This window comes from Polypterus senegalus, chromosome 7 (assembly GCF_016835505.1).
Source record: "Polypterus senegalus isolate Bchr_013 chromosome 7, ASM1683550v1, whole genome shotgun sequence".
Taxonomy (NCBI): Eukaryota; Metazoa; Chordata; class Cladistia; order Polypteriformes; family Polypteridae; genus Polypterus; species Polypterus senegalus.
In genome coordinates this window covers 159,724,456-159,737,009 of record NC_053160.1, presented here as the reverse complement: position 1 = coordinate 159,737,009, position 12,554 = coordinate 159,724,456, and positions in this window count along the sequence as shown.

Below are 12,554 nucleotides of genomic sequence, written 5' to 3'. Positions count from 1 at the left end.
TCTTGGAATGAATGCCGACTTCTGATTGTGTTGTGTCTTTTATTGCCAAGGACCAGAATGGGTGGGACATCCAGGATAAACCAGAAGGGATGGCAGTTGTCTTCAGAGGTTTCTTCCTGTGCTGCCCCTGGAAAACTGGGGCCCTCAGTCAAATGTTGTTGGGGCTCCATCACAACCACACCCTCCCATGCCTCCCTAAATCCACTATATTTGCATTTCTTATAAAAAAACTTGTGGGCTTTGCCCCCGCTCGCTTTGCTCAACCACCCCCTCCTCCCCTCCGGGGTGCACTATGCTCCTGCCACTTTGTGTCTCTGCCGCTCGCGTTGCTAAGTGGGTGGGGGCTGAATGCACTCTAAGGAGATGCAGTCTGATCAGCTGCTGCCTTTTTGCTGCTGCTGCCAAGCTGCGTGTTCTACTTGTTGCACTGCGCGTTGATCATTTTAAAGCCTGTACAGCAGCTGTCCTTTTGTCTCACTGCCTTGTCTCGTGGGACGTTATAGTGTCTCTCACGGGACGTCAAATTGTCTTCTGAGAAGATCACATATCGTCTCATTCCAAGCCTTCCAAGATTTTTTTTTTAAAATAAAGAGATTTAATTTGAAGAATAAACATACAAAGAAATGAATAAAGAATCACAAATTATAAACTTAACTTTTAATGTCAAATACAAATACTTTTTTTTTAAATAATTAAAACTTAAAAGTGAATGTTTAGAGGTTTCTTCAGCCTTGTTTTTGCAGCACTATATTTTCTGAAGACAACATCATCCATTAGGTCATCATAGAGCACCTTATGTGCAAGGTCTGAGTTGATGCTGATGATAGCCATGCTGCTTATGTATTCTTGTCCCATGGATGACCTCAAGTATATCTTAATGAACTTAAGTTTAGAAAAACAGGTACTGTAACTGGGAAGGTTGCTGCAATATGAAGAGTAACCCATAGATTTGGATTTCAAAAGTTTTTAATGGCAATGATATGCCAATTGATTTGTTCCCTTTATAAACGTAAACCTAATTAATAATAATGCCACAGGGTACCAATGTGCTATTGCTATTTGTTACTTGATATATCCAACATTATCACTTGTGACATGTGATACAGCAACACCAAAAACAACAATTTTAAATATTACTATTATCACAACTACAGTACAAATACTACTAATAATAAAGATAATAATATAAAATATTACTACCACTACTAATAAAAATAATAATATAAATACAAGTACCACTACCACCACTACTACTACTACTACTACTAATAATAATAATAATAAAGATAATTATATAAAATACAACTACCACTACTACTAATAATAATAAAGATTATAAATGCTCCTACTACTTTGTTCCTGCCTTGCGCCCTATAGTAGCTGGGATAAGCACCCCACGCAACCCTGTTCAAGACTAAGTAGGTTAGAAAATGAATGATCGACAACTGTTACTACTACTATTAATAATAAAAAATACTACTACTACTACTAATAATAGTTTGTGAACATTCAGCCAGACTACAGACAGACACCAGGACACTTGGAAGTCCAAACACACACTTTTATTTGTTTTTACAATGCACAGTCCTTTGCACAGCAGACACAGTGCACAACCCACCAGCACTATTGCTCACAGTCTTTTTCTTCTCCTTTCCTTTCTTTTTCTTCTTCTCTGCCATCCTGACTCCTCCACTGGCAAGCTCCATCGTCTGCCTCCCGACTCCAGCTCCCAGAATGGAGTAAGGCGGCCCCTTTTATAGTTCACCCAGATGTGCTCCAGGCTCTTCCTGACGATCTTCCTGCAGCACTTCCTGGTGTGGTGGAAGTGCTTCATGGGCAACTAGAAGCCCTCTGAGTGTGCCTGGGTTCTCTTTTGGCAGCACTTTCGAGTGTTGCAGACGTGCTGCAGTCCAGGGCTCCAGAATTGTCCATCCCCAACAGGATTTAGCTTCCTAGCTCCAGTCCCGTGGCCACTATGCAAACCAGAGGGGCTGCCATCTCGTATCCTGGGGAAGGTATCATCTCTCACCCGGACCTTCCATCCTCTATGTGTCCCGACTGGGTCAGAATCCCAGTTGTCAGTCACAAGTTATAAAAGTAATAATATGACATACAACTACCACTACTACTACTAATAATAATAATAATCATAAAAATAATACCACTGCTACTAATAATAAAAATAAAGATAATCTATACTAATAAAAGGCAAAGCCCTCACTCACTCACTCACTCACTCACTCATCACTAATTCTCCAACTTCCCGTGTAGGTAGAAGGCTGAAATTTGGCAGGCTCATTCCTTACAGCTTACTTACAAAAGTTGGACAGGTTTCATTTCGAAATTCTACGCCTAATGGTCATAACTGGAAGGTATTTTTCTCCATTAACTGTAATGGAGTAGAGCTGCAAAGACGTAGGGGGCGGAGTTTCGTGTGACATCATCACGCCTCCCACGTAATCACGTGAACTGACTGTCAACGCAGTGCGTAGAAAACCAGGAAGACCTACAAAAAGCGCTTAAGAAAACATGCATTATATAATTGAGAAGGCAGCGAAACAATAAGAAGCGAGCGAGTGGCATATACTACCATATTCATGAGTGCTGCTACCTCGGAAAGAAAGCAAGGTGTAAACCTAAACTTTAAATTAAGTTCATAGACAGGCTACCGCTGGCGTTTCACATGCCCACAGGTAATGCGGGATACAAGTTTAATGAGAGGACGCAGGATATAAACGAGAGTTTTGATCACTTTATAACTAAGTTAAAATTGTAGGTGAAGGGGTGTGCTTATGCAAATTCCGAGACTGTGTTTGTGGGGGATTGACAGTTAAGGCGGGTGGGGGAGTCACGTCATCATCTCCCCTCCCATTTACCTCAAGTTAATACACACGCTGTCTCTAGAGTTTCAACACACTGAATCCTCCAGGCACTACTTACAAAAGGTCACATTGACAAGCGTGTTACGCTATTTTTAAAATCTTTCCTTTTCTTAGCACAAGCACAGCTGAGAAGCTTCGATGCATGTGCTCCATAACGTTGAAAAATAATGCATTTAATCACACTTTGCATTACAAGCAAAGGGGAGCTTTTGTCAATGCATGATTTCCTGGTACACCGATTACATTGATCAGCGCATCCCGATTCATTTTACCCTCGCACCACCTTAGTTTGAGAAGAAGTATGAAAAATATGAGGTTAACACAGAAAAACAGATCACCAATTCAAGCTTTATGAATAATCGATTCGCCATCAATAATTGTTTTGGTAAAGCCATCCTCCTTCCATTTTATAATTTTTCCGCCACTAGCCATGATTAAATGAACGGTAAAAAAGTAAGAGCAAGCGAGGGTGACTTATTTAGGCAGGAATATATATGATAGCAACACTCATGACAATGTCAATCATGTTACGTTATTATTAAAATGTTTCCTTTTCTTTTTCATTACTTCTTTAACACACTACTTCTCCGCTGCGGCGCGGTATTTTGCTATATATATAATATATGAATGACCTCCAAAGAGCGCTGAGACTTTTGATATCATGAACGTGTCTGCAAAAGGGTCTCCTGCCCAGCAAAAGTCGAGCAGCCGGCGCTGCGCATAGCTGTGCCGGCCTTTGAGACGCTGACTGCGCTTCTGCCTTAAGTCAAAGTGAGCACTTTTAATTTTTTTCATCTGCCCCCTGAGCTATAGCCCAGACAAGTGCAAACACGGGACCCTTTTCTACACCACGGCAAAATAATATTAAGGCGATTCACACTTTCTTTTGCACGTATACGATTATCAGGTCCTCAGCTCGGATTATGAACACACGCATACGAGTGGAGGACTCACAGTGCCATCACAGCCGATTAATGGCGGGACGTCTCACCAGTCTACACAAGACCCACGCGACTGTCGCCAAAAGGCGATCATAACGCCAGCGAACACATCTCTCTATACTATATAAAAGAAAAGGCAACTTTCCTTTCTTTACACCTTTTTTCCTTTTATCCCAAACCAAAGCCTTTCTCTCTTAACACGGCAGAGGACACAAAAATAATTTTCTTTAATTGCCGGTAAGGCACATTACCAGAGGCACAAATTTGAACGCTCACATAGAAAATGTAATTTCTATACCACAGCCGTCGTGTAGCGCCTTTCAAAAGGGATCTACTACCGAGAGATGATCCATATACATTTTAGCTGCTGTTAGTTACTTACCTGTTGTGTTACACAGTCTTTAAAATGTAGTTTACCCGCAACCACTCCAGTAGTGCTCAATGTACCTGTACTTCTTAAAACGTTAATGTTTTACTGTTTAATAACTTATAGACTATATTTCATTATTTTTCCCTTGCACTCAGTGACCAAAGCTATACACACACATATAGACACATACAAACATACACACAAGTATATGTATATATATATATACACACACACACCCCTATCTAGATTATATATATATATATATATATATATATATACACACACACACACACACACACACACACATACATACATACATACATACATACACACATATATATAATTTGTGTGTGTAGATATGTATATAGATATGTAGATATGTATGTGTGTATGTGTATATATATATATATATATATGTATGTATGTGTGTATGTGTGTGTGTATATATATGACAGCAGCAATCCAAGCTGTGAGAAAACAGTAAAAAGGAGGCGTGTCAGACGTCATGGTACATTTTCTGATGCAGCTACGAAAACAACTTTGTGACGCTGCCACCAAATACACAAAACAATTACTTTGACAATCATGTTACATTATTTTTAAAATGTTTCCTTTTCTTTTCATAACTTCTTTAACACATGACATCGCAAGCTGCTGGTATTTTGCTATATATATATATATATCACAGCGACACTCATAACAGTGACAAAACAATTACATTGACAATCATGTTACGTTATTTTCAAAATGTTTCCTTTTCTTTCTCTTTCCTTCTTTAACACACTACTTCTCGCTGCTGCTGGTATTTTATATATATATATATATATATATATATATATATATATATATATATATATATATATATATATATATATATAGATATATATAGATAGATATATATAGATAGATAGATAGAGGTATATATATATAGATAGATATATATATATATATAGATATATAGATAGATAGATAGATATGAGAACAACACTCATATCAATGACAAAACAATTACATTAACAATCATGTTACGTTATTTTTAAAATTTTTCCTTTTCTTTTTCGTACCTTCTTTAAAACACTACTTCTCCGCTGCGAAGCGCGGGTATTCTGCTAGTATAAAATATAACAACTACTACTAATAATAATGATAATAAAAAAATACTGCTACTACTACTAATAGTAATAAAAACTACTAATACTACTACTGAACATGCTTAATAAACTTACTTAATGCAGTAAATACAGGGTCAAATGAAGTTGAATATCTACGGTAAATATTCAAAAAATGAACGCTTATGAATTTATCTAAACTTCATGTTGTCCTTCCAATAAACTGAGGATAGCAATAATGCATTAAGTACATCAGTAATGTTAACTGACAATAAAATAAACCAACAGTTCATCTGAGCCTATTGCTTTGTTTGTATGTCAAAGTTACTTGCATGGTGCCTTCCTACAATTCAGCCTGCCTGTTGGTGAAATTTGCACACATGTCCTCATTGAGGTGATTGTTGCTTTGCATTACATGTCAGTGATGTTACACAATATGCCCAGTTACAATATGGTTAGAATTAGGGTTATGGGAGGAGTAATTTGACTAGAGTCAATTAAACCATGTGACAAAAATACAAAATCCATTTGGCTGTCCAGGGGAGCTCCTGAGTGGCAAGCCTGTGAACTCTCAACAAGCCTTTCGTCACATTGGTCTTCTGATCACAGGTCCCACTGGTAATGCATAATCTGCATAAAGGAAGGGCTGGCCCTGATTCCTCCACTATAGGGCTGGAAGAGGAAGAGCGGTTAAGTAGCTGTGTCTCACCCTCATCTCTCTTCCAGTTTATGTCTTGAGCTGAGCCTTCTACATGCTCCTGTAGCATGTGTGTGACACTTTCAAAATTAATATTTCTTTGTAACATTTCCCATTGCATACATCCATTACCATTTCTCAAAACATTGATGGATATATCTTTTAATCAGTACATTTCCAGATTTTATGTTTTTGTTTCCTGATGCTTAGATTTCTGAAAGGTGCTGCATCTTATTTAACTTTTGTTGTTAATAGAGGGCATTCTAATATTTGAAGGGGCACTGTTGAAAGTGAATTTCAATAATTCTGAGAATGAATAAAGAACAATTAATTTGGTGTCAGAAAGTTTTCTTCCTTTGAAGGAAGAATAATTATTTATTGAAAAAATAGAAAATAATATAGACAATAATTACGCTGCTCGAGCCAACCATGATACCTGAAGCTTAATAAATAATGTAAGTAAAAAGCAGGTGTTTGGCCACCTTCTAGTAATAATGCTGATACTGTATGATCAGGTGGCTATGTATGGCAGCATCTCTGATTGTAATAAACCGGGCACTTGCTTTATGTCTAAACATCAGCATCAAATCAATGCCCTAGCTGTTCAGTTTGGCTCGTTTTCTGGCACACTGAGCACACATCATAGCCTGCACCTGTGCTCTGCGTAGGTCTCTGATGCCCTGTTTCATACAAGTGTCCACTCACTTTTGATTGCCCATGATGGGCCTGTTCACTTGAATGTGAATTAATGAAACTGTGAAATCCTCAGGCAGTGGTTGCCTCTTGGCTCTGTGTCATTCTTTCTCTGCATCTGCTGCTGAGGTTAAAGTACAAGTCTCAGTATTCAAATTCAAACTGAACACTTGCTTTTTCTCCTTTGCCTTCAAGCAATGACTTTCCCAGATACACTGCTTCATGCCTCTTTATGCATTATTATTTCCTTATCAGCTTTCTCTTCATTTTTGTACTTAACCCAAGTCTGCCAATGCCCTTAACTCATTGACTGATAAAATCTCCTACTTTTGCACTTACTATACCCTTGTTATGTGATTATGCATGCATTTTAAGGCATTGCTTTGCATTCTCTTGATGCTTTCTGTTACCCTCCCCTCCCACAATGATGTCAAAAGACCAAAGTGTATACAGATATTATAATTGTAATAGAAATTGGTGATGAGGGAAACCCACTGATTTCACTTCACTTCAAGCTTGGTGAAATCTCTGAAATGTTTGAGAAAATCCGCAGAATTCAGCAAAATGAAGTCAATAAGGATAGATAAACGGAATTATCTTTGAGCAGATTATATGGTGCAAAGGTCTTTTAGGTGTCCATGAGGGCTAGAGAAACATCTGCCAGCTATGCTAGACCAATTATTGTGCCCAACAATTTGATCTGAGCATATGGATTCTTCACTTTTTCCCTCCACCCAACACTCTGGGTAGTATTAAAAAAGAATGGCTCACACATTACACACAGGGTACACACACATGCAAAACACAACACCTTGAAGACATGAACACACAGATACATTTCCAGTTTGTGTGTGCACACTTTGTGTTTAAATGTATTTGCAAGTTTTGTGCTAATTTTCATCCCAACACTAGGTTCAACATTATATAGTATACTCGGGGAGATGGTAGCTTCCAAGATTGCCTGTTACAGCTCTATGATCTCACACTGGTCTCACAAAGCATCATGGGGCTCTGGGAGAAAAAGCTTGTCTAAACCAGGAGAACAGCGAATTTCCAAGAAAATATTCAGTGAACACAACATATTCACTGCAAAAAACATTTTGGAGAATTTTGCCAATCAGCCACAATAGCACTAATAGAATTAAATCCACAGCACGGCAATGACAGATTTAGATAGAGCACAAAAGCATAAAATAAACATACAATAATGTTAAAAAAACACACTTCTTATGCAATATGACAGCTGTTAATAAGGGGGATGGCCCAGAGAAGTCAGAATTCACTCAGGGGTCATACCTGGGAAGACAATAATTAAAAAAAGAGAGAAAAACGTAAGCCAAAAGAGGGAGATGTAACTAAAGTCAAGAAAGAAGAAACGTGACACAAAGGTTTTTCTTACAAAAACACAAATCTTGGATGATTAGGTATTTATGGTGCCAGCTTTTTAAAATGTCACACTAGTGACATTATGATGTGTGATCTCAAGGAATTGCTTACCAGCAATAGGGTCTCAAGACCTAGAAACCAGTCTTCAATATGGCAGTGTCCATAAGTATAAAAAGTTCAGACAAATTCCCAATTGTTATTCCAGAATATACTATTAAAATAAATATAACACTGCTCAGCTAATGAAAGTAGAACCAAACAGATAGATTGTGCCACGCATGCACACTAGTGAATCACCATCAAGGCTTAATTTAAATGTAATACCACTCTGGTATGAGAAGGGCTGCTGGTGCAAATCATATCCTCTTCCATTCCCTCCACAATGCTGAGAAGATGGTCTGTGTTATCAGCTGATTCCACCCTTTCCATTCTTCCCACTACAAATCATGAAGCCTGCAAAGGGGGGCATCACCATGTGATCAGAGCACAATGTAGGATGAAGCTCTTGTCTTGTGGCCTTCAGCAATGAAACGGATCCCTTAAACTCTATCTGGCTATCAGTTTTGAATACTTTGATTTCTTTTTCACACCACAGAGTATTTGTTTTGTTTTCTGTTAACCTCGATTAAACAGGAATGACCGTGTTGGTGCCCCAACATTTATCACTTTGGATTTGTTGTTCCTCACTTGACCAAAATAGATAGATAGATAGATACAGTAGATAGATAGACAGAACACAAACCAGAATGACTAAAAAGGATAAAAATGTCTGACTTGGCAGTCCCAGCCTCAGTGAGGCATTATGCAAACATATTGCTGTTGGTATAAAGGAGCCCGCTTAGTGTTTCTTCACACAGTTCAGCTGAATAATTTGTTGGCTGAAAAGTCCTCAGTGTTAGTGAGTCAGATAGGGGATGTCCAGCATTGTTCATAATGGTACTCATTTTTGTTTTAATTATCTCCTTAGCTATTACCTCCAGGAGGTCCAGAGTGTGTCCTATTAATAATCCTGTCCTTTTTAATTAGCTTGTTGATTTGGTGGACCTCTCTTGAAATGATGTAACCAGACCAGCACACTACAGTATAAAAAATTGCCATCACAGAGTTGTAGAAGGTGTGATGGATGTCATTACCAACATTAAATGAATGCAGTCTATTAAGGAAAAATAGCCTGTTCTGCCCTTTCTTATATAGTTCCTCTGTTTCCCAAGACCAGTCCAACCTGTCATTAATATGGACCCCCAAATACTAGCAGCAGTGTACCACCTCTACACCTACTCCCTGAATAGTGGCCAGATATAGAGGCACTTTGGTGCAGTGAAAGTCAATAACGAGTTCTTTGGATTTGCTGATGTTAAGGTACAGACAATTCTCTTTGCGGCAAGAAACAATTTTCTCCCCTGACTCCTATACTCTGTCTCATCAATACACCCCATAAGTGTGGAATCAGCAGAGAATTTCTGCAAGTGACATGACCTGGTATTATATTTATTTTTTATGGTTGTATGTTTGTTAATTGTTTATTGCTTTGTAAATTAGAATGAATATTTTAAATTGAACTAGTAGACCTTAGATCACGTGCGGTTGCAGGTTTTCTTTCTAACCATCTTCTTAATTAGTGACCAGTTCTTGCTGCTAATTAACTAGCTTTGCCTTAATTTTAATTAGCTTGACTCGGGCCCCTTAGTTCTTTCTTTTTGCTAAATTAGCAGCCAAATAATAATGAGACACAAAATGAGCCGCCACATGACCAGCTCACCTGTGTCCATCACACAATATCTGAAAATAAAGGTGAAGGTCTCATTAAGGCTGATCTCTCAGGTCACCAAAACATCTTGATGGTGTTCTTGGGAAAAATAGAATATTAACAGTTTTGGAAATGTCTACTGTGGCAAAATGAGAGCAGTACCAAGCCATTGAATTATATATCGAGTTGAATTAACAGTAAGAATCGGCTTCTCATTAAAAAAGTGGTTGGAGTGAAATTGGTTGGAGTTTGAAGCCCCAATTTATCTGATCAACTGTTGCCATGTTTCACATCTCATTTGTGTTTGACTGTCATTTAATGAAGAAAAGAATCAATTTAGAGGTCTGAATCCTTAAAAACTGGTCTATTAAAATAAAGGGAAAAGAAGTTAATTAGCCGTGAAAACTGATCACTGATTAGGAAAAGGGTTAGAATGAAAACCTGCAGCCACTGCGGCCCTTCAGGCCTGGAGTTCTACGCCCCTGCCTTAGGTAGTATGGCAGCACAGTGGTTAATATTGCTGCCTCCACTCCACGAGACTGGATTTCAGACCCAGCCAAGTAAGTTACTGTGAGGAGGGCACCTTCTCTCTATAGATAAAGGGGTATTCCCTGCTACATCTTTTATTCCCTTGCATGCCACAGTACAGGCTGTGGTTTGCATATGTGAGTAATCTATAAAGGTTTTCGTTTTGTCAAGGTTTTTAATAGTAAAATGTTTTATTTTGCGTTTTTTTCCTTTTTAAGTCACTTTTTCTGGGGAAGTTACTTCATTACTTAAATACAAATAATGAGAAAGAGCAAAACAGGTCTAGGGTCAAATGATAATAAATGCTAAAAGGTGCATCAGCTTCAGTGCTGTATCTAGTAGCATGATCATTAGAAACCAGAAAATATTAGCAAACAATATAAAATACTCAAACCTGCTGAAATCAGTTCAATGTCATAAGGGGCATCACTTGGCTTTACAGAATACTCCAGCCAAGAATGACAATTTGTATCTGCTTCTTATCCTGTGTTGTTTGAAGTCACTTACCTCAGCAGTGAGGTCACTGGAAAGGAGTTTGTGGTGCTCCTGATAAATTTACAAAAGGACAAAGGTCCAAGTCTTTAGGGTCTTGGTGCTTCCTGTTTTACTATATGGTTGCAAGGCATGGATGCTATCCAGTGACCCGAGATGAAGACTGGACTCCTTGAGTACTGTATTTCTTTGGAGAATCCTTGAGTTTGACTTTGTGTTGAATGCGTGGTTGCTCAGGGAGTCCCGAATAAGGCACGTTACCTGCATCGTGAAAGGGCGTCAGTTACGGCAGTGCGGCCATGTGGCGCAATTCCCTGAGGGTGATCTGGCTCACATGATCCTCATTGTTGAGGACCCGAGTGGCTGGACCAGACCAAGGGGATGCCCATGTAACACCTGGCTGCGGCAGTTAAAGGGTCATTTCCAGAGGGTGGGACTGGACCTTCAGTCTGCCTGGGGGGTTGCCAACCAGAATCCTGAGCTGTTTTGTGATGTGGTGGGTGCGGCAACGTGCTGTACCAGTGCATGCTCCCCAACCTGTTGTTTGAAGTAATTACAGAGGAAAAAAAATAATCTCATGTTTTATGTGGAACGAAGAGAGCAAACTTCATGACACAATAGTCTTGCATGGACACCAAAGAAATAGCAACATTTACATGAAAAAATCTCTGTTTACTCATGTTTCATAATTCATATGTCAGTTACTCAGTTGTATGCTCACAATTCATTTTTCTTGTTTGGTTGCCCTTCTCAGCTAGTCATGAGAGGATTTACTAGAATTGGCTTGTTTAACAATATTTTAGCCAAAATACACACATTTGGGATATTGTGAGGAGACTGAAATGGTGGGGGAGGGCTGGGGTGGTGAATAGAATCTAGAAAGTGTTGTAGAAAGTGTTATACACTATCAGAGATTGACATCATAGCTTAGGGAAAATCCTTTAGCTCTTATGATTTTATTTCAAGTGAAGCAGTTCATTCCAGTGCAGAGACTAAGTTGTGGAACTCAGAAACTGAAGCAATCCCGTCCTACTAAGAGTGTCACCTTTTGTAAGCACTTAAAGAGTCTTCTTCTTAACTTGGTTTACACCAAACCCAACACTGTGGCGTTTCAGAGCTGCCTACCTACATGACTCCTCTTGTGGGTTCCACTGATTTAAGACAGGCATTCTCCCCTACTGCGGTGGGCTGGCTCCCTGCCAAGGATTTCATCCTGCCTTGTGCCCTGTGCTGGCTGGGATTGGCTCCAGCAGATCCCTGTGACCCTGTGTTAGGAAATAGCGGGTTAGAAAATGACTGACTGCCTGATTCTCCCCTTTGGACTCCTATCAGCCAAGCAACCTGTCACAGCATCTGTAGGTAATAATTGTTGTAGTAGTGTAAAAGTAAGTGATATATTAATTTTGTTAATGAATACTTCAATTGGCTTGATAACATAAAAATACAAAAATATGATAAACCCCTGAATCTTTTGTTAGTTTAATTGCTGTTAAATTCCAGCCAAAATTTGTGAATCTCTCTCTCTTATTGTTCATTCAAGGTGATATGTATGCTTCTGCTTTGTAAATACTTCATGATTTTATACTCATTGTTCTGTGTAAGCAATCTGAGCTGGTCTTCAGTGAGGAGCAATGTATAAGAATAGATTGAAATGAACTGAATTAAATGAGGTATGCTGAAGTTTTCGGTTCCAGTATTTTATTATATCC